We start from the raw sequence: 22,581 nt of genomic DNA on the forward strand, positions 1-22,581 counted from the left end.
AGACAGACAATATCATGCGCTGGCAAAGATTGGAGAACTGGAATTCTATTGCACAGCCATTAGGAATTAAAATGGCATAGCCACTTTGGAAAACAGTTTAACAGTTTCTCACAAAATTAAACATAAATTACCATCCGACCCAGCAATTCTACTTCTAGGAATCTATCCAAGAGAAATAAAACCATACATTCACGGGAAAACATGAACACTAACTTTCATAGCAGCATTATTTATAATAGCCAAAATGTGAAATTATCCAAATGGTTCCTGAATAAATGACCAGTGCATGAATCATAGACAGACAGTGAAGTCTATATAGCAATAAAAATAAAAGATGCACTACTACTGCGACAACATGGATGAAACTCAAAAACAGTGAGCTAAGTTGAAGAAGCATCCAGATGCAACAGTCTGCATAGTGTATAATTCCCTTTACATGAAATATGTGGAAAAGCAAATTTACAGAGCCGGAAAACAGATTCACGGTTGCTGAAGACTGGTGGTAGAGGCTAGGAATAACTGCAGAACAGCACTAGTGGACATTTGGAGTGATGGAAATGTCTAAAAATGGGTGTGGTGATGGTTGTACAACTATAAATTTACTAAAATCATCGAACTATACACTTACAAAGGGTGAATTTTGTTTTATGTAAACTAGACCTCAATAAATCTGTTTTTAAAAATATATCCAAATATTTTCACTACAAGTGTACTATTGTGGTTAAAATTTTTGTTGTTGCCAAAACATTAAAGCCTAATGGTAGAGATAAATTATGCTTGAGACAGTTTGAAAGTTTTCCTTAAGCATGAGATACTCTTTGTGCAGAAGAAAAATCTCATGCTGCAAATGTGAATGACTAGGAATAGAATGAAGAAAAGAACTCCTGAGATATATATGGACCAAAATGTAAAAAAACAAACAAACAAAAAGACTGCAATTTAGGTCACTTCACTTTGGAAAGCCGAAATGATATTTTGAAACCTTCCCAAATGAACAGATGGCCTAAACCCTTGGTCCAAAAATGGAACCATTTATTTAATTCTTACTATGCATCAGGCACTGTGTTAAACAAACAGTTTTCAACATTTGTTCCTTACTAACTCACAACTCCATGAGGTATTAAACATCTCCACTTTACAAATGAGAAAACAGAGACTCAAGGAGGCTTAGCCTCCTCCCCAATAGCAGGAGATGGCAAAGCAGAGCCTCTGATCATACCCCAGCATAATTCCAATGCTGAAGCCTACACTGTTAACCTCTACAATGGACCACTTTCAAATCACCATGCCTCATCTCAGAGCTCCAGTGCCTAGAAAAACAAAAGGCACTTAGTAGGTAATCAGCAAACATTTGTCAAATGCATTTTAGTTGAGATATACATGGAAGTAATATACTGTGCTCTTAATAATCTTGTAGAAATAAGCTGATTATTATCAATTTTTTTTGTTTTCTTCTATTCTCAATTAGTAACACAAATGGGAGCATTTTATAATGTGGATCCTCCTCAGGGCATTCTTGTTTGCTTGCTGTTGTTTTTACCCAAACCAATGTTCCAGATTTTAGATCCTGACTAACTCCTCCTCCTTTAGGAGGTTAGCTTTTTTGATTTAGGAATACATCATTGGGTCATCTTTCCCAAACTTCAGCTCTATACTTCTAGAATTCTATTATACATGTTCCTCTGTGTGTCCTGACAAATCAAATCTTTTCCACCAGTCTCCTCTTCCTCGTTTTCTTATATCTATTAATGGCAACAAAAATCTACCCTGTCAAATATCTATCCTATCGCAATTTGATAACCGTGTTTAGTAAATGTCCAATTCCTATCATTTCTACCACCACAAGTTCTCCACATCTTCTGAATCCAATTCCTATATATAACTCTCTTGTCATATGACATCTTATCTCACTGGACTTCTGTTACCAAGGAATCGATCCCTGGATGTCAACTTTCATTTTCACCCCATAGACAATTACCCCAGAGGAAAGTTCTTAATATCTTGTCAACTCCAACTCTGTTACTTCTCCTGAACGTGGCTGGTTATAACTCAAATTGAAACCAGATGTAAACGGCGCCAAAACAAGTGCAACCGCAAGTCAAAATGTCAAGTGTCAATGTCAAGGAACTCACATAGCATGTGCTGTGTGTCTGACTTATTTATTGTTGTTGTTTGATTTTTTTTCTTAGTTTGGGGAGAGAAGAGGGAGCTTTGGTGAAAGCTGTTTGATTGTAAGCTACCTCTCAATGACAATGACAGAAAAATATGATGAAGCAGGAATATCAATGTTCAAAAATGAGCTGGAAATACCTGCTTAGGGTGGGCTGTAGCTGATATTGACTAGCATGTTAGAGAATTGAACTTATTTCAGTATAAATTATGTAATAAAAAGATAAATCAGTAGTTATACAAAATGTTTCATGGTAATTCTTATTTTCACACACAAAAGTATATTTTTCTTTGAAATGCCATCATTTTCCTCTGGAGAAACTGGAATCAAACAAATACACTATTTAGAAAAATTAAATCTCAGAATACATTTTTAAGACATAACAATAACACAAAAAATTCTGATTTCCAAAATATTTATCTATCACAAAACATAGTTTGCTAACTTATTTGTCTATGTACAGCTCACAGCAATGCTCTTCTCCTTTATCACAGAGTTCACAAATAAACTGTGGGTAGCCTAGAATATTCAGAGCTTCAATTGCCAAAGCTGCTGAATACCCAGAATTTCATTTTATTGGACTTTTATGCAAAATTCATATGGAGTTACAGAAAATTCTGCCTCTGAGCATTTTCAATGTAATATTTGTTTCTTCATTGAAGACTGTTTTTCACTTTCTAGGTTTATATATGAATTCATTTTCAGAGTGCCTTTATCTTGGTTTCTACTACATAGTCTCATCTCAGTGGAGCTCTGTGTTGCATTACCAATGATGGGCTATCATTCTCCAGGTGTATGTATTGTCAGTAATTTTACTATTGGGCTTTCTTTGTCTCTCTAGTAACTTCCATATAATACCAATTAATTGTTCTGCTGTAACTATTATTATTGTCAATTTAGCCTTTACTAGAACTTTGGTTTATTGTTAAGAATTTATTTCGCCTGATAAGAATTTGTTAATATACTAACAAACTTAAAGTGATTTATTGAGCACCTACCTGTGCCAGATATTTGGCTAGACCCAGGAGAATTCAAAAACAAGTCAGAACAAGCCAGAGGCCTCACATAACCTGACTTCAAAAGATATTACAAGGCTATAGTAAGTAAAACCGCATGGTATTAGCATAAAAATAGACACATACACCAATGAACAGAATAGAAAATCCAGAATTAAAGACACACATTTACAGCCAAGTGATTCTCAACAAAGCCAACAAGAACTTACATTGGGGGAAAACACCCTCTTTGATAAACGATGCTGGGAAAATTGGATAGCCACATGAAGAATGAAACTGGACCCATGTCCTTTATCATGCACAAAAATTAACTCAAAATACATTACAGACTTAAATGTAAGACCCAAAACTACAAAAAATACTCAAAACAAACAAACAAAGAAAAACCTAGGTAAAACTCTCCTGGACCTTGGTCTAGGCAAAGAATTTGTGACTAAGACATCAAAAGTACAGGCAATAAAAACAAAAATAGCCAATGGAACTTAATTAAACTAAAAAGCTTCTGCACAACCAAAGAAATAATCAAGAGTGAAGAGACACCCTGTTGAATAGGAGAAAATATCTGGAGACTATTCATCCAACAGGAAATAATATCCAGAATATACAAGGAACTCAAACAACTCAATAACAACAACTAAATAATCCCACTAAAAAGCGAACAAAGACATGAATAGACATTGCTTAAAAGAAGACATACAAATGGGCCACAGGTATGTGAAAAAATACTCAACATTACTAATCATAAGAGAAATGCAAATCAAAACCACAATGCGATAATCATTTTATCGAGTCAAAATGGCTATTTAAAAAAAGACAAAATAATAGATGCTGGTGAGGATGTGGAGAAAAGGAAACCCTTATACACTGTTGGTAGGAATGTAAACCAGTACATCCCCTGTGGAAAGCAGTATGGAGATTTCTCAAAATCTAAAAATAGAATTACCATTTGACCCAGCAATGCCACTACTTGGTTTCTACCCAAGCAAAAAGAAATAAACTCATGAAAGGGATACCTGCACTTGCATGTTTATTGCAGTATTATTCACAATAGCAGAGATATGAAATCAACCTAAGCATCCATCAGTGGATGAATGGATAAAGAAAATGTGGTATATATACACAATAGAATATTATATGACCATAAAAAAGAATGAAATCATGTCATTTGCAGCAACATGGATGGAACTGGAGGCCATTATCTTAAGTGAAATAATCCATGCACAAAAAGACAAATATCACATGTTCTCACTTATATGTGGGAGCTAATAAATTTGATTTACATGGAGGTAGAGAGTGGAAAGATAACAGAGACTGGTAAAAATGGGGAGGAGGATGAAGAGAAGTGGCTTAAAAGTGCAAACATACAGTTAAATAGAAGGATTAAATACAGTGTTTGATTGCAGAGTAGGGTGACTATAGTTAACAAAAATGTATTGTACTTTGACTTGATCACTCTGTCTTATATACATGTAACAGCATTTCACAAGTACCCCATAAATCTGAACAAATAAAAAAGACACAGACATTTGCTCCAGTGAGGATAAAATATGATAAGATGAAAGGTCTTTCCTTAAATAACAGTGTGAGCTAACCAGAGATTATCAACTTGATCATCTTTTTTCCCTCTGATATAGACCAACAAATGATTAGTTGTTTGTTGTTATATGGAAGCATATTATAATCAAACAGATACCATTGTCTGAATTTGCTGGTTTGGCTAGTCTAGTAATATACAATAAAAAAAAAGAACTACAAGTAGAAATTAGGATTCTAGAATTTCAAAAATGCCTTTTACATGTATTATTTTATTTATGCATCACACACCCTAAACATTAAAGAAAATAGACCTTTCCTACCTGCCTTACACTATAGTAAGACACCAGGTGCTCACAGACACCAAGATTATTGTTTGAAGAAGTGTGTAAATATAAGCCTCCAGGACAGCTTATTCCTAGTTGGTTTTTATTTCAAGACATTATATGGGAGTTGGCAGTTATACATTATAGATATTTAATAAATATAAGTTCGATAAATAATATTATTAAGAATTTTTATTAATACTTATTATCAAAATTATTATTCTTAATAATAAATTTCTGATACTTAGTGCTACAATTTCATTCAAATCCAATATGCTTGCATGAGGTCTGCCTATTTGAAAGGTTTTTCATCCACAATAATAATAATTAAAGAAACCCTCAAATCAAGTGCAATGAAGGGTTTCTTTCCATGGAGAAAATTCTTTAAACTGCACTCTAAATTCCACAATAAAGAAATGTCTCATTTCAAAAATCAATATTTGATTCTTCTCACAACAACAAAAGTACATTAATATTATGGAAAGTGCTCTTCAGAACTATCAGATAGCAGAATCCTGGCATGTCATTGTTATTCTCCTTTGTCATCTTTAATGAGAAGACCTTTTATATCACGATGTTATGTTTTAGAACATTGAAAACATATCAGACAATAGATAAAATATCATCTGGCTCTACAGTGAATCTTTTAGAATTTTTATTTTTAACGTGCTAAGATTCTGCATCTGTTAATTCCCAGTTGATTACTCAGAATTGTTTCTCCTGCCAAATATCAACTACCAAGTCTTTATTTTTATTTCTAAGTCCTGACAGTTCCTCTCCTAATAAATTAAGAATATGAAAACCTACAGAAGGAATTACAATTGCCCTACCTTACAGGATTGTGTCAAAGTTAATGAAATAATCAACTATTAAGTTCATTAATAGTTCATGACTTTCATAAGACAGGTATGACAGTAAATGCAAAGTTTTACTCATCACACCAAAGTGTCATCATTTATGCTTTGTCAAAAATTAAAAATATGGCATAAAAACTTTCCTGAAATCAGCTGATTGCTCCTAAAAGAATGACTGTTGCTTTCATTTCTTGTACTGAAGTATATCCATTTACTATGACCTTTAATAATGGAGACTTTTTATTGGGTCACATAATATACTAGTATGTGTCATAATAGGCCCATTCTTGGCGCAGTGACTAGATGGAGCACATTTAGCTTGGCTATTGGACAGCCTTCATCAGCGACTCATGATGCTCATCTCTACAGCCCAGAGGACATTTAAAGAACTAAATAAAGATATAGAAGGCAGCCCCTTCTCTCATCAGTAAGCCTTACCATCTAAGGGACACTCTGGACATCGGAAGATTCCAAGTCGTCTCTTATGGTATAGAAATATTTGTAGAGAATTTTCTAAAGATGGATGATTTGTTTCTGTCTTTCTCTCAAAACACCCCGGGGCCAGTACTTCATCACTATGTCCAGGCCTTGTATTGCCTAAAATAAGCATCCACTTACAAAATGGTGGTTTCTTCCTTTATTTGGAAAGGAAAATTCTCTGAAACAACTTACCAAAGGCTTCATCTTCAATGGGGCCATCTATTAGTGAGATAGTTGGGAAAAGCCAATTAATGCAAGGATGGTGCATAACTGCAAATAAGCACAACACAATATTATAAATACCTTGAATTACTCATTTCAATTGGCCACTTGAGGGCGCCAAAGCAGAAGCAATAAGAGTCCTTAGTCCTCTTAGCACTTCAGAGAACTGCTTGCTTTCTCTACATTTCTGTTTACAGAGATGGTCTTGCTTCAAACACCACTGCATGGTAAACAGTATCTTTAAAACTGGCAGATATGATAAGATGAATATTTTCTCATTCCTGCTTTTGGTTACTTCTAAACTGTGCAACAAAGCTAAGAGTTTGTGTTATCGCATGGAAACACATTCCTTTATTCTCAGCATGAACTTCGCATGAAACCAAGACTTCCATCCAAACACACTGAACATAATTTAATTCATTTTCTTTCAAACTTCTTACTTCACCTTCAATTTTTTTATGACTATTTCTTTCCCACTAGCATTTTTCTACTACTCTGACTCCATTGTACAATCAAGGATTTAAATTCCATTTGTTACATTAGTCTCAAAGCCATTTAAGTAATGACATAGCAGTCTGCTTGCTAGAATGCTATGGTGGATACTTTAGTCTTCCTTCTTTTCAAGAGCCATGGTGCTTTGAAGCTTTAAGCTCTTATGTCTTTATGCTCTTTATGTCTTTATGATCTTTAAGTTCTTATGTCTCCATATTTTGATTATTTATTTACATATCTTTTCCTATTAAACTATGAGTTCTTTGAGTGCAAGAAATGGGCCTTAAATGTACCTTTCTGTCTTCTGTGTCAGCTCTCAATAATAGCTAGCTAAGTGAGAAAAGAAGAACATGATTCCTGATCTCAAGTAGAATTTAGTCTGATAGGGAACGTGAGTCAGGCACCTTGAAAAGTTAAATAATATTAAAGAAGTTGATACAATGTCAAAATATGAGTTGTCTACAGTGGTGTTATCCAACAGAAACATAACTGAAAGTTTTCTAGTAGCTACATTAAAAAGGTAAAAGGTAACAAGTAAAAATAATTTTAATAGGATATTTATTTAATCAAGTATACCCAAAAATTATCATTTCAACATTTGACTGATAGAAAATATTTATTATGATATACTTTACATTTTTTGTCTTTGAAATTCAGTATGTATATCTAGATAGATAGAAAGTTGATAGATGGATGGATAGATAGATAGATAGATAGATAGGTTTTTTTGTTTGTTTGTTTGTTTTTGAGATGGAGTCTCCCTCTGTCACCCAGACTGGAGTGCAGAGGCATGATCTCGACTCACTGCAACCTCCGTCTTCTGGATTCAAACAATTCTCCTGCCTCAGCATCCCAAGTAACTGGGATTACAGATGCCCACCACCACGCCCAGCTAATTTTTGTATTTTCGGTAGAGATGGGGTTTCACCATGTTGGCCAGGCTGGACTCAAACTCCTGAGCTCAAGTGATCCACCCTCCGTGGCCTCCCAAAGTGCTAGGATTACAGGCATGAGCCACTGCACCCACCCTGAAATACAGTGTATATTTTACACTTAAAGGACAACTCAATTCAGACACAATATTTTCATCAGAAATACTTGATCTGTGCTGAGATTACTTACAATTTACAATTGAAAAGTAGATTCACATACTCAGGTTGTTCCAAATACATTTTAAAACTTTTCCAATAATTTGAGTACCAAAACATTATTTTTGTTTAATATTCATATGCACATTGACAAAACTGGTTTGTTTTTTAAAAAGAATTGTTTAGACTTTGAAGCAAAATCAGATACCTTTAAAACTATAGCTCCCCAAGTTAAGTAAACTCACTAACTCTTAAGTTAACCAGTTATTAACATTGAATTCAGACTATTGTGTACATTAAAAATCAACTCCTAATCAATCAATATCAACAAAGCATTCTTCATGTTTTTTATGTAGTTTGTGCAGCCAATTTATATATAACTGTCAATTACAATTAAAATCTTCTGAATATTGATTTATAAATATTTGTAAAATCTTTAGTATTGTTTAGAAGTATAAAAAGGTTTAATTTCAACAGAAGTTCTCATGCATGTCTACCTAATCACAAATATGCTTTTTCTTTCTATTGGAGCTTCAAATTTATATTATTCACATGTAGTGTGGTATCAGTGACAGAATATAAACCACATTGTCATTTCTTTTGTCTTTAATTATTAAATATATGGTAAACATTTATTAGTTTCAAGAAAATCTTGAATTGGAATTAGCAGCACAGGAAATTTTGTAAAAAGTCTTCCATGACTTAATGCATGAGCTTTGGTCAAAGAACTTAAGATCATTAGAGTCCTAATCTCGTGTTTCGTTCAGCAGTCCTCTAAACTTGCAGTGATTCCTAGCATACACCCATATGTACTGAACAAGCATACCCATTAAATAGTTCGAGGAGTCTGTCTGAAAAAACTGCATACATACTGTATGTATCATAGCACAGAATGAAAGAAGAAAGAAAAATTCTTGTTTTAAAATTCCAGTACACTAGAGCAGTTTCATCACAATAGAAATTATTTTTTTCATAATTAGCTTAAATTCTTCTTTGGAGATATGAAAGAATCAAAAATATCTATCCCGTGCAGTTGTGAAACTACACGTCTTCATATCTTTGGAAGTAAATCCTTTGAGACAAAAGGCACCCACATTGCTAATTGAACAGTATCTCTTCTATTGCAAGACTCAACTAAAGTGAAAAGAAAGTGCTTTCAATTTTTCCAATTTGGATTCATTAGATCATTGATACGGTTAGAAGGGTCTTGTATTATGAAGCAACTGTTTGGTTAATTAACTGTAGATATTTCACTTTTTATAAAATACCTTTTGAAGGCTTTTCTTCAAGATTTGAGAACAGAAGTTCCATATCTGACACAGTGACTCCTTTTACATTCCTTCATCTAAAAATGGCTTTCTTTTTTATACAAATATATAAGCCATTTAATAGCTGGCCCTAGTTACAAGGTCAGATTTACTTAAACATTATAATATTTTCATTGTGATGATTGGACTGTTCATCCTTATTTTTGGCAACTAATTTTTTAAATTCTTTTTTAACTTGTAACTGTTGAGAGGAAAGTTATTATTAAATTCACTGTGTATTTCCTGAAAATACATCTAAATATTATCCACTTTATTAACATAAAATCTTTTTTCACAACAGCTTTGAAAGCTTTTTAGGTTTTGCTCGGCCACAACAAATTGCAATTGCCATTCATCATTGGCACATATCCTCTTCCAATTTCTGTCTCTCACGCTTTCTCTCTCTTCCAGTCTTCTGGGCATAGTGCTAGCTTCCGCAACTCTTGATTTTAAATCAGCAGCATGCCTTCATTTTAAATCTAAAAATATATGTCCATACTTACTTTTTAACAAGAAAAATAATTTAATTATACTACAATTAAAATATAATAGATATCCCCAACATAGTACCATAATTATACCTACCTTACAATTAGTTACTGTGACTTTGGCTGTCTGTCTCAACAACTCGAATACATTATACTGTTTTATCAGTGCTTAGAAAACATATTTGGAACCGAGTCAGTTCAGTGATATTGACTGGATGGATGATGCGTTTATCTAGAAATGAAGTCCATACCCCCATCCACCCTCACCTCACATACATTGCGATATAATAATGTTTTATGTGGTACAACAAAAAAAGAAAATATTGTCCTACCAAAAAACAGAGTTGTGTTTAATAAAAAATGTTATTTGCATTGCTTCAGATTCTAAATTTGGATATAAATTAATTAAAACTAAATAAAATAACAAACTCGATGTCTCAGTCATAGGAACCACATTTCTAGTGCTCAATAGCCTCAGGTGGTGAGCAGCCTCCCAACTGAACAGTGCAGGTGTAGGCTGTGCATTCCCCAAGATTACGGGTTAAACATAACATTTTTGTTGTCCACTATACCCAGCACATAAACAACTATGGATTGAATTTGGTATCCTGTTGCCATACATGATTAAAGTGAGAACAAATATGTGTTTGCAAATGCTTCAAGTTCATAAAGAAGACTTCGCAAAAGAATTGAGACTTTAACTGGTATTAAATATTTAAAGGCAGAAAGGAACAGAGAAAGTGCACTTTAAGCAGCTAAGTAACAAACCAAAACAGAGCACAGATGGGAGAAGAATGAGGAAGGTACAAATCTGGAACGTTAGATTGAGGTCAGGAGCAGAAAGCCAGAAGTGGACATTAGCCAACTGGTAGTGCGAGATTTCTAAGAATTGTAAACAGTAAAGTTATTATGAAAGACACATTTTAGGACTTATCACATTAGAGTGATATTCTTCTAATTTTTTTTTTTAGGAGGATTCATCTGGCGACTCAGCAGATTAGTGAAGAAAAAGTTAGAAGAATATTACCCTAAATCAGGGTCAGGTGATAAGGATCTGCATTATGACAGCTGGAACTGAAGTGAATGAAATAAATGTGAGCACCACAAAGGAAGTCTCATCGGGGCTTGGCTGAATATAAAGAGAGGGAGGAATTAAAATGTGTTCTGTTTTTCATGTGGTAAGAAGGGATTGGTTTACAATTGTCCCAATGGTCCTTGTATCCCTGCTAAGGAAATATCATAATTATTTATCTTTATTTCCCTTCCTACCAAATTAAGAAATCAAATTTGAAGAAAAACCATGGCTAATCACATATGTGAAGGAGTCTCTCTCTGTCGCTCAGGCTGGAGTGCAGTGGCACAATCTTGGCTTGCTGCAACCTCCGCCTTCTGGGTTCAAGCGATTCTCCTGCCTCAGCCTCCCGAGTAGCTGGAATTACAGGCGCGCACTAACGCGTCTGGCTAATTTTTGTATTTTTAGTAGAGACGGGGTTGCGTTATGTTGACCAGGCTGGTCTTGAACTCCTGACCTCAGGTGATCCACCCACCTCGGCCTGCCAAAGTGCTGGGATTTAAGGTGTGAACCACCGTGGCTGGCCTGTGGAGGAGACTTCTGTACAATAGTGCACAGGGAGCTGGAGCGTTGAAGTTTTATGAGCCGACAAGTTATCTGAGGAATAAGGAAGGGGTCAAGAAAAATGACTCAGGAAGTAGTCTTCAAAAATGCACACAGTTCAGGAACTAAAAGAGAAAGGGAAATAAGAAAAGTAAGAGACCCAGAAAAATGTTGTGCTATAGCGGTTCAACCAGGAAAAAAACAGTGTTGTAAAAAGGAAAAAATTGAGCTGGGCGCGATGGCTCATGCCTGTAATCCCAGCACTTTGTGAGGCCTAGGCGGGCGGATTACCTGAGGTCAGGCGTTTGAGACCAGCCTGACCAACATGGTGAAACCCTGTCTCTATTAAAAATACAAAAATTAGCCGAGCATGGTGGCAGGCAACCTTAATCCCAGCTACTCTGGGAGGCTGAGGCACGATAATTGCCTGAACCTGGGAGGCAGAGGTTGCAGTGAGCTGAGATCGTGCCATTGCACTCCATCCTGGGAGAAAAGAATGAACGAAAGAAAAGAAAAGAGAAAAAATTGGCTGGGCGCAGTGGCTCATGCCTGTAATTCCAGTACTTTGGGAGGCCAAGGTGGAAGGATTGTTTGAGGCTGAGAGTTCACGACCAGCCTGGGCAATGTAGTGAGACCTTGCCACTGCAAAAACTTTCAAAAATTAGCCGGGTGTGGTGGCTCCTGCGAGTGTGGTCCCAGCTACTTGGGAGGCTGAGGTGGGAGGATCGCTTGAGCCCAGGAGATCAAGGCTGAAGTCAGCCATGATCACGCCACTGCACTCAAGCCTGGGTGACAGAGCGGGACCCTGTCTCAAAAAGGCAAAAACTGTCAATAGTTTAAAAAAGCATTGGTATACCAGTAAGGGGCTTACAACTTTGTTTTTTTAGACTACAGTTTTTCAGTTTGTGGTCTTTTAGCAATATTTGCTGATATTTTTCTGTCCTGGCTAATTTTTTTTCGAATGTAATTCTAAGTACTTATCAATTTGTAAATATACATTGTTCTCTTTCTTAATGAATAAAAGGTAATCTCTCCAACTCCAATCTTAAACTTTTAAGTTATATGAAAAATTTATACATTTTATGTGCTTCATGAAAAAAATATGAATTTTTACCATCTACTAGAATTAAAATACCTTAGAAGTAGAAAGTACTTATTTTATTCTCCACACATCCTTAAATGGCCCATGCAATTACAAAGTAGTTAGTAAGTATATGAACTAAACAAAAATGATTCATATATGAGTACCAATATATAAATATATGCATCCTGAAACAGGTTACCATTGACTTCTGAAGAAGAATGTGTAATTCTATCAACCATTCAGGTCTACATCATTTTTTTATTCTTAGCTGTACCACAGGAGACTAAACCAATAAATACAGCAATTTTTAAAATCAATTCACCTGGTATTCAAGGTTTTAATTGTACTTTCTTCTCTTCTATAGCTATTGCTACAAATGTTTAAAGAGTCAAATGAAAAGATTACATTGAATTAAACAGTAAATTCATTTTAAAATACAGAAAAAATACAATACTATTGAAATGTCATATAAATTATTTTACATCTGGTGAAATAAAATATTATAGAATATTATACATGGAGACACACAAAGCCAGATACATATGTTAAAAAAAAATTATGTATGGACTAACAGATAGGAAATCATGCTAAAATGACCCCACCCTGTATCTTTAAGTATGTTGAAACTAGGTAGGGTTTTTTCATCTTTTCCTATTTCACCAAAATGTCTATATTGAGGGTAACCTTCTGTAAACAAATTTGAATGTATACATTTAAAAACAAAGCTCTAAATAACCTTTCTAGGTTCGCCTTGCTCCTGAATCTTCTGCAGTCTGTTTAAAGCAACTGGCCTGCACATGCTGATGCTCTCACAGATTTAAGAGTTTAAGAAGAAATCCACAAATTCAAGCATATATATCTAATAAGTTAATTGAGTTTTTAATGGCATTTATTTGTATTTTGATAACTAGTTAGCAAATGAAAAGTGCACTGGAAAGAATGCATTAAATTACTTAGGTGAAGGAATGACATACATAAAAATTGTCAAAGGGATGACGCAGGAAAATAAACCAGGTTCATTAAACCAACACCTAACACATGGAGTGAAAAACCCCTTGTTCTGATGGCAATGAACGTTGTATTTCTATCTTAATACTTTGCATTACGACTGTCCAATGCATTGTATAGTTTTCAAGGACCCAATCATACTCTTAAAGTACTTCCTTAATAAGAGGTAAGTTATATAATAGTAGAACACAGCTGTGTTTGCTACAAAAATTCAATAAAACAATTTAATAATCTTCATAAAGTATTTATCTACTTGAGTGAATTAACTAAGTACTCGATAGAAATTGCTTTAGTTCTCCGCAGCCATTTACTCATGTGGTATATCCTCTGTGCACATTTCTCAAGTGCTCCTCTGAGGTGTGGACAGCATTCCACACACATTGGACAAAGACTGCTGAACCAGCCGAAATCTACAGATGAAGACTCCATAAAAGTAACAAGCAAGGAAAAATAAACTACATGACATGCCTTGATTCCATGTCTCTTTTCGTCATGTTATATATTTTTCTTGTGAAATAAGGTTTGGAAGAATCTGAGGGCCAAAACTGAAACCAAAAAGTACATGGCAAAAAATAATATATAAATAACTCTTAAAATATGAGGGAAAACATAAAAACATAAAAACCAGATGAAGAAAATAGGCAAAGGGCACAAATAACTCCCCTGCCTCCTCACTCCCCAGCTCTCTCTCTCTCTCTCGCACTCTCTCTCTCTCTCACAAAGACATATAAATAAATGATACTCGATCTTATGAAAAGGTGTTCAATCTCACTTAAACACATGAAAAGATGTTCAACACAAGAGAAACAAAAATAAGCAGACATCATGTATGGCATCTATCACATTCTCAAATATCATTACACACTGTCAACAAGACTATGGGAAACGGGTTCTATGGTACATTACTGGTTCTGTCATACATAATTGCATACACACATGCAAAATGGTGAAATCTACATGGAGCAGAATTTAGCAATAACTCACAAAACAACATATCCATTTACCTTTTGCTGCAGCAATCTCATTTTTCTAGAAATTAATGCTAAACGTATATCTCCAACAATACAAAAACATACGAATTAGAGTTTTTACTGTGGCACTATGTCTAAACTGCAAAATACTAGAAACAACCTCATTGCTCATAAATAGGAGAAGAGTTGAATAAACTACATTACATCCACACAATGAAATACTCTACCACTGGAAAGAATAGGTAGGTCTGTAATTTTTGATATGGCATGATTTTTAACATACTTATTAAATGATAAAAGCAAAAAAAAGTATACAACTTTTATTTTAAAAAGAGAAGAGGAGAGATATATATGTATTTGCTTCTTTGTACAGAAAAAAACCTGGGAAGGTAGGAAGGAAGGGTAAATCTAAAATTAATGTCATGGATTACCACAAAACGGTAGGGGAAATGAGAAAATAAATCAAGAGGAGAATAAGATTTATCTGAGCATATCTTTTTATATAAACTTTACTTTTGAACATGTTACTACTTTCACAGTCCCAAAAATAAAATAACATTCACAAGAATTGGAGAAAAAAACTAAAATAGGACACCAGTCAGAAAAAAATGAGCCTATATAGCTTTATCAAATTAATAAAGTGATCATATAGAAAAATATTAAATCAAGTAACTTGATTATACCCTAAGAAGTGGGATATATTCTAAAAACAAAAAGGGCATATAGTCTAAAGACAAAAAGGACTGCCAAGAAATCATGAACTTTACTTGGTTAGTTTGCTGTTGATGTGATATCAGCGGAGCGATTCTGAAAATATTTTTTGTATTATAGATAAGAGTCAATGGTATGTACGTTGATATTGTCGAACAAGATATGGAAATGGAGAGGAAGAATTCTATATATTGAATGAAAATTCTAGATATCAGTCTGAACTACTCACTCTCAATAGATGGATAATTGGCAGGTAGATTTATATGATAGATTTATAAATAGATTTATATATAGTCTAGAAGCAGTGACACCTGCAGTAGCAATAAGCACATCGGTCAGAAGAAGAAAAGTACAATGAGAGAACAGAACATTTTGTTTTGCCACAAAGTAAGAAAGTGCCCCAAAACAAGATCCAAGGGTTACCATTAGCAAAATGTGGGTGAACTTCAGTAAAAAATAATGATCAAAACAATATATTATAAGGCATAAAATTTTAAAATAAATAGAGTTCTGGGCCGGGCACAGTGGCCCACGCCTGTAATTCCAGCACTTTGGGAGGCCGAAGCTGGTGGATCACTTGAGGTCAGCAGTTCAAGACCAACCTGACCAACATGACAAAACCCTGTCTCTACTAAAAATACAAAATTAGCTGGGTGTGTTGGTGCATGCCTATAATCCCAGCTACTTGAGAGGCTGAGATAGGAGAATCGCTTGAACCCGGGAGGCGGAGGTTGCAGTGAGCAGAGATCGTGCCATTGCACTCCAGCCTGGGCAACAAGGGCAAAACTTCGTCTCAAATAAATAAATAAACAAATAAAAAGTTCTGAATGATTGATATTCAAAAAAGGCAGGGAAAGGAAGGAAAGCACACTCTTCTTGACAAAAGAATGACAGCTAATACGTCCAGAAGAAATTCTGGAATTAGAAAATTACTGTTTTGGAATTCCCAGTGGAATCACTGATTCAGGCAACAATCATCAATGTATGCTAAAACCATTGGGTCAAATTTTCTTGTAAAACAGGATATTCATATCATTTAAAGGTGTTACCCCAAAAACGATGAACTAATTACACAGTGTAGAAAGTTGTTTTTATGGAAGAATACCAAGTGATCAAATGTAACAGTAATAGGACAAGCTGATATTATTTGCTTCCTAATGTAATCCACTGGTAAGAACACCATTTCACCTATGACTATTCTTCCCAAAAAATGTTTCAAAGAGAATCTGGTAATGAGGAAACAATCAAAGAAATCCTAATCATAGACATATGTAATTGTGGGACAATGCACAAAACCACTGCACAAAATCAGTGTCACAAAGGGCGTATGTGGAAGAGCCATTCTAGAACAAAGAGTCTAAAGAGACATAACAACAAAACCCAGTATTTGATTGGCTTCTAAATCCAAAATTTAAAAAATAAACTAAAAAGGATATTTTGTGGGAAATTGGAATAGGAGCTTTCACAAAATTATTGAATTGATACACCTGTGATTGCAAAATAATCAATATACTGTCTTAATTATGAGGGAGAGAAAATAAAAGTAATTTAATATAAAATAACATATAAGTCAATATTTTGTTATGAACGTACAAATATATTTGAGTTTGAATACATGATAAGACAGTCAGATGTTTGTCGCTGAATACAGACTCATCATGGGTGAGACAGCTGTACATGGAGTCTACTATCAGTGTGCTGTGTTAACACAAGCGCCATGAATGACACGCATGTTACTGCCTTTAGTTTTCGCAATAGTGAACAATGACTGGGAAAATTCCAAACGAAACACAACACAAACTTCTTTCATTTTACATTGTAGTTGCATTGCTAATAAAAATCAGTAAAACATAAAATCTTGCAAAATATACTCTGCAATTATATATTTAAAATACCTCCGTTCTAGGCTCTGAAAATTATAAAGTTTTCTAAGTACATGAATGTCTGGTGGTGTATTTTTAAAAATTGTACAAAATCAAGACTATTATTTGCTGGGCAAGACAGTCCTCATTGCAGGATGTTGGGCATACCTGGGCCCTTCCCACTATATACTAAAGGTGCCCTAAGGTAGGTGGGAGCCAACTCTGAGGTGGAGATCAATATGCAGGACTTTATTGAAAAGTGTTCTTGGTTTCAACACAGTGGAAGGGAAGGAAGTAAGATTGGGCAGAGAGGGAAATTAGTCTCCAAGAAGTCCTCAGATTATCCCATGGGACATTCTGAAGTGAGGAGCCTTCCAGCATGGACAGAGTATTGGGCCAGGATACCCCCAGATCAGTTATTGGATGTGGGCTGCTCTGGGAATAGGGTGGGTTCTTGGACAAGGTGGCTGTTGTCAGCAGAGAGAATCCTGAAGAGAGCTGACAGCTGAGAGCTATCAGACGGCAGCACAGCCAGCAGCTGGAGTGACAATCCTCCACGCCTGAAGGGGGAGCTGGGTACAGATAACAAAGTCCACTATACATTCCTAAGAAGTATGACAATAAAAGTAAAAGCCAATGTTTTAATCTATATAAAATGTAACTCTCTGTATTTTCCACCGAAAGTGTAGGACACTCTTAAGATTTTTTTAAATTTTTGTAAAGATGATTTTTTAGTTTCCTTCCCCATCACCCCTTGTACACACACAAACACACATGCACAATACACACACACCTCTTAGATTTGGAATTGGAACGACATTAAATTCATAAATTAATTGACAAGAAAATTGTCTCCTCATTCGGGAAAATGGCAGAGGTTTTCACTTAATTGTAACTAAATAAAATAGATATTAATAGTTTAAAAAACCCTGATAACTGCTAATAAAGGAGAAGTCCCTTAATTTACTGTAAATTATCTGCAAAAGAATTCAGTTTTTGCAGATTCACCTACTGGCTGAAATTTGTCACCCAAAATCAGTTCTGCACTTTTGCAGACATTGACAGGCACCTGTAGAGCACTGCAAAATTTGACTCACCAATCCTCACGTTCTCAGCTGAAGGTGAACAGACCTTGCTTTGCCTTTTTGTTTCAGTGCTCATACTGTAAAAAAGTGTCCTTTCCACCGGGCGCGGTGGCTCACGCCTGTAATCCCAGCACTTAGGGAGGCCGAGGCGGGCGGATCACGAGGTCAGGAGATCGAAACCATCCTGGCTAACACGGTGAAACCCCGTCTGTACTGTAAATACAAAAAATTAGCCGGGCGTGGTGGCGGGCGCCTATAGTCCCAGCTTCTCGGGAGGCTGAGGCAGGAAAATGGCGCGAACCCGGGAGGCGGAGCTTGCAGTGAGCCGAGATCGCGCCACTACACTCCAGCCTGGGCGACAGAGCGAGACTCCGTCTCAGAAAAAAAAAAAAAAGTGTCCTTTCCTTGGTTTGTTTAGTGCCACGTTGTTGTATTTTTATTGGCGATTATACTGTTTAAAACATCCCCCAAGCATAGTGCTGAAGTGCTATCTACTGTTACAAAGCCAGAAAGCTGTGATATGCCTTATGTAGAAAAATATGTGCCACATAAACTTTATTCAGGCATCAGTTACAGTGTCGAATGCCATGAGTTCGATGCTAATGAATCAACAATATATATTAAACAAGATTACGTGGATATATTGATTTAAAAAGTTGTGATCAGAGGTGCACAGCAACTTAACCCTGTATTTCTCCTTGGAGCAATGATTCAGCATTCACTAATCCAATGTCTGTCACTACCTTATAGGATATAACTTACAGCATCTTATGGAATAGAACTACTATGAATAATGATAATGAAATGTATAAGGGTTAGAAAGGAAAGAATGAAACAGTCCTTATTTGCAAATGATATTAGTATTAACATAGAAAATCCAAAAGAATCCATAAGGATTATAATTAATAAGTACACTTAATAAGTAAATTAATAAGTAATATTTCTATTTACAAATGTTTTATATAAAAATCAATTATGGGGGAGGGATAAAAGACTATAAATTGGGTTCAGTGTATACTGCTCAGGTGATAGGTACACCAAAATCTCACAAATCACCACTAAAGAACTTACTCATGTAACCAAACACCACCTGTTCCCCCCAAAACCTATGGAAATAAAAAAATAAAAATAAATACAAATTAAAAAATAATTTTAAAAGTCAATTTCATTTCTATGTAACACAAAATAGAAACGTAAAATTTAAAAACACATCACTTATAATAGCGTCAAACAATTACCAATAGTTGGAATAAATCTAACAAAAGTCATGTAAGATCACTACAAAGATAGCTATAAGACGTTGATAGACAAATTTAAAACCTCAAAATCAAAGAGTGTACTATGTACGTGATTTGGAAAACTCAATCACGTTACCATATTGATTCTCTGCAAATTTATCTATAGATTCAGTAAATTGTCAATTAAAATCCTAGCAAGATTTTTTATAGAAAATGTCAAGATGATCTTAAAATATATATGAAAATGCAAAAGTCCAGGAAAAAACCAAAATTGTCTTATGGAAAAAGAATAAAGTTAGAAGAGTTGTGTTATGATAAATCAATAGTTGACTGGTAATATTAACTGGCAATACTAAAATAGTATAAGATTGGTGCAAAGCTACAAAAATAGACTGTGAAACAAAACAGAGAGTCTAAAAACAGACCTGCACATATGTGAACACTTGATTTTTGTGAAAAGTGGCACTGCAAAGCAATAGGGAAATGGTATTTTTTTTCAATAGATAGTGCTATTTAAATGTACATTAAAATAGAAAAAAATAGAAACTTGATTCCTAACATTGTACTTTTTATAAAAATCAATTCCACATTTGCTATAGAGCTAAATATAAAAGGGTACATAATAAAGCTTCTGGAAGATATTATAGAAGAATATCTCTGTGACTTTGTGGTTAGCAAAAACTCCATAATGAAAACACAATAATGCAAAAGTCATAAAATGAAGTAGAGAAATTCAGCTTCATTAAAATTTAATAATTCTGTTTACCAAATGATAAAATTAAGGAAGTGAAAAATTGATCCATAGGTTGGGTATATATATCTGTAATTCATATATTAGCAAAAGGTTGATTTGTAGCTGTAATATATAAGAACTCTTGTAAATCAATAAGAAACAAAATTTAACAGTAAAAGAGAACAGTCAAATGGTCAAAAAACAAAAACAAAATAAAGCAAACAATGAAAATGTGCTTATTTCTCATTTGTCAGCAGGAAAATGCAAATAAAATCACAGTAAATGCCATTACATCTTTACTAGAGTGGCTAAAATTAAAACATCTGATGATAATTGCAGAATAGATGAAATTCTCACAGACTGCTGGTGGGAGTGCAAATTGTTACAATCACCTGTAAGAAGTGTTTATCAGCATCTACCAAATCTGAATATATGCAGGAATACCTACCCTATGACCCAGCAAATCCACAGCACACTCCTAAATAACCAGTAGAAATGTATACACATATTCAAAAATGTATATAAAAGAACAAATGTCCATAAGCAGTAGAATGGTTAAATTATGGTATACATGGTAATTGAAAACTATACAGCATGAAAATGAAAAAAAAAAAAAAGCCCTGGTATTTGAAAAAAAAAAAGCATTATAATCTTACAAACATATTATTCAAAATAACAAGATACAAAAACAACACAAGCTGCATGATTCCATTTATTAAAGCCAAACACAAGCAGAAGTAATCTATGATGTTAGAGGTCAATGTTAGAGGTCAGGAGAGTGGTCACCTCTGAGGAGAAAGAAGGGCATGCAATTGGCATAAGGCCGAGGAGCTTCTGAAATGCTGCCTGTATTCATTCCTGATCTAAGTGTTGGTTACTTGAGTTTATTTTCTTTGTAATATGCCATCAAACTATTATAATTTGTACATGTTTCTGATTGTGTTTTGTTTCCATTTTAAAAATTTAAACTAATAATTATTGTTCCATACAAACCATCCTCATCAGTGCCCAGGTCCACACACTTTCTCTTTTTCTGCGTACATCCAATTCCAAACATGATACATGTAGTCCCATGCAAATATTCTATGCTCAACTGAAAATAAATAATACACTATTGTCTTTTCAAGGAGACACCAACAGTCATGTCCAGTTTCTGGGTTCTGTGGTGAGTTTAAGAGCTCTGGGGGCGTGAATTCTTCTTGGTTAGTTCCAGTTGTGGTTCCTCATGGCCCAACAAGTAGTCAATGGTCCCAATTAATGAGAAATCTTATCATCCCAACACACTCAAAGTACCACCTTCAAAGATAACAATATCCTCATCATAATAAGAGCTTCCCTTGAAAAATAGAGAAGAGGAAGAGCCGCAGAGTGCTGATTGGTCTGTGATACTCATCCCCGTGGGAAGGAAGGGTAATGATTCCTTGCTCTACGGTAAAATGAGGCCCCCAGAGGCAATCTGGTTGGTTACAGTTGTTCTTGCTCTGAAGACTTTCTTGACACACCTGAAGGGACCCTGGGGGTGGGGGAGCAGGGAGTCAGGGGCAGAGGGATGGAGGATGATTCTCTTCTGGGGCTGCATGGCTTTAGGACCTTTCTTCCTTTTGGCATACTTGGAAGAGCTGATGATTGCTTTTGATTATAAGCAGTCAAGACTCTCTTTTTAGATTTTGGCATTTCCTAGCAATAAGTCCCTTAAAAATTCAATTTGATGATGAACTTTAATTCATTCCACAAATATTTACTGAGAGTGTATGATTGTCTAGGCTTTATTCTAGATACTTGGGATATATCAGGGAACAAAACAAATGTAAATCCTAAACCCCAGGAGATTGTGTTCTGGAGGGAGCAGGCTGAGATTCAACAAACAACACAATAATAAGTAAATTATATGCTGTAGAAGGTAATTAGTGCTGGTAATAAAGAAGAAGTAAAGCATGACCTACCATAGAAAGGAAGGTTGGAATTGGAGGACAGCAAGATGGTGGAAGGGGAAATGGTAAAAGTTTAGTATTAATATTGTCAGTAGAGGCCACTTTGCAAAGGTGAAATTTAAGCAAAGACTTGAGTTAGAGAGGGAGTCAGCCAAGCAGTTATCTGAGGCAAGAGAATCCAAAGGAGTGGAAAACATAACAAACATACCCTAAGGGGAAGCATGATTGACCTGTCTAAGGATTGTAAAGGGTCATGGTGGCTGGAGGAAATGAGGGCTGGTTGAATAAGAAGTATGAGGAAGTAGCAAATGCAAAAGAACTGAAACCATAACAAACAGTCTCTTGGGCCACAGCTCAAACAAATTAG

At 35.0% G+C, this 22,581-nt stretch overlaps 1 long non-coding RNA gene across 1 annotated transcript in view; it reads right to left on the minus strand.

Annotated features, from left to right (window-relative positions):
* LOC134730633 (uncharacterized) overlaps positions 1-18,829 on the minus strand; it is a 52,715-nt gene extending 33,886 nt beyond the window's left edge. Inside the window, exon 1 of the long non-coding RNA XR_010112540.1 lies at positions 18,325-18,829. This is a non-coding gene — a long non-coding RNA (uncharacterized LOC134730633). The remainder of the gene's footprint in view (positions 1-18,324) is intronic.
* Between the last annotated feature and the right edge of the window lie 3,752 nt (positions 18,830-22,581).

The sequence above is a fragment of the Pan paniscus genome, chromosome 5, assembly GCF_029289425.2.
Source record: "Pan paniscus chromosome 5, NHGRI_mPanPan1-v2.0_pri, whole genome shotgun sequence".
Taxonomy (NCBI): domain Eukaryota; kingdom Metazoa; phylum Chordata; class Mammalia; order Primates; family Hominidae; genus Pan; species Pan paniscus.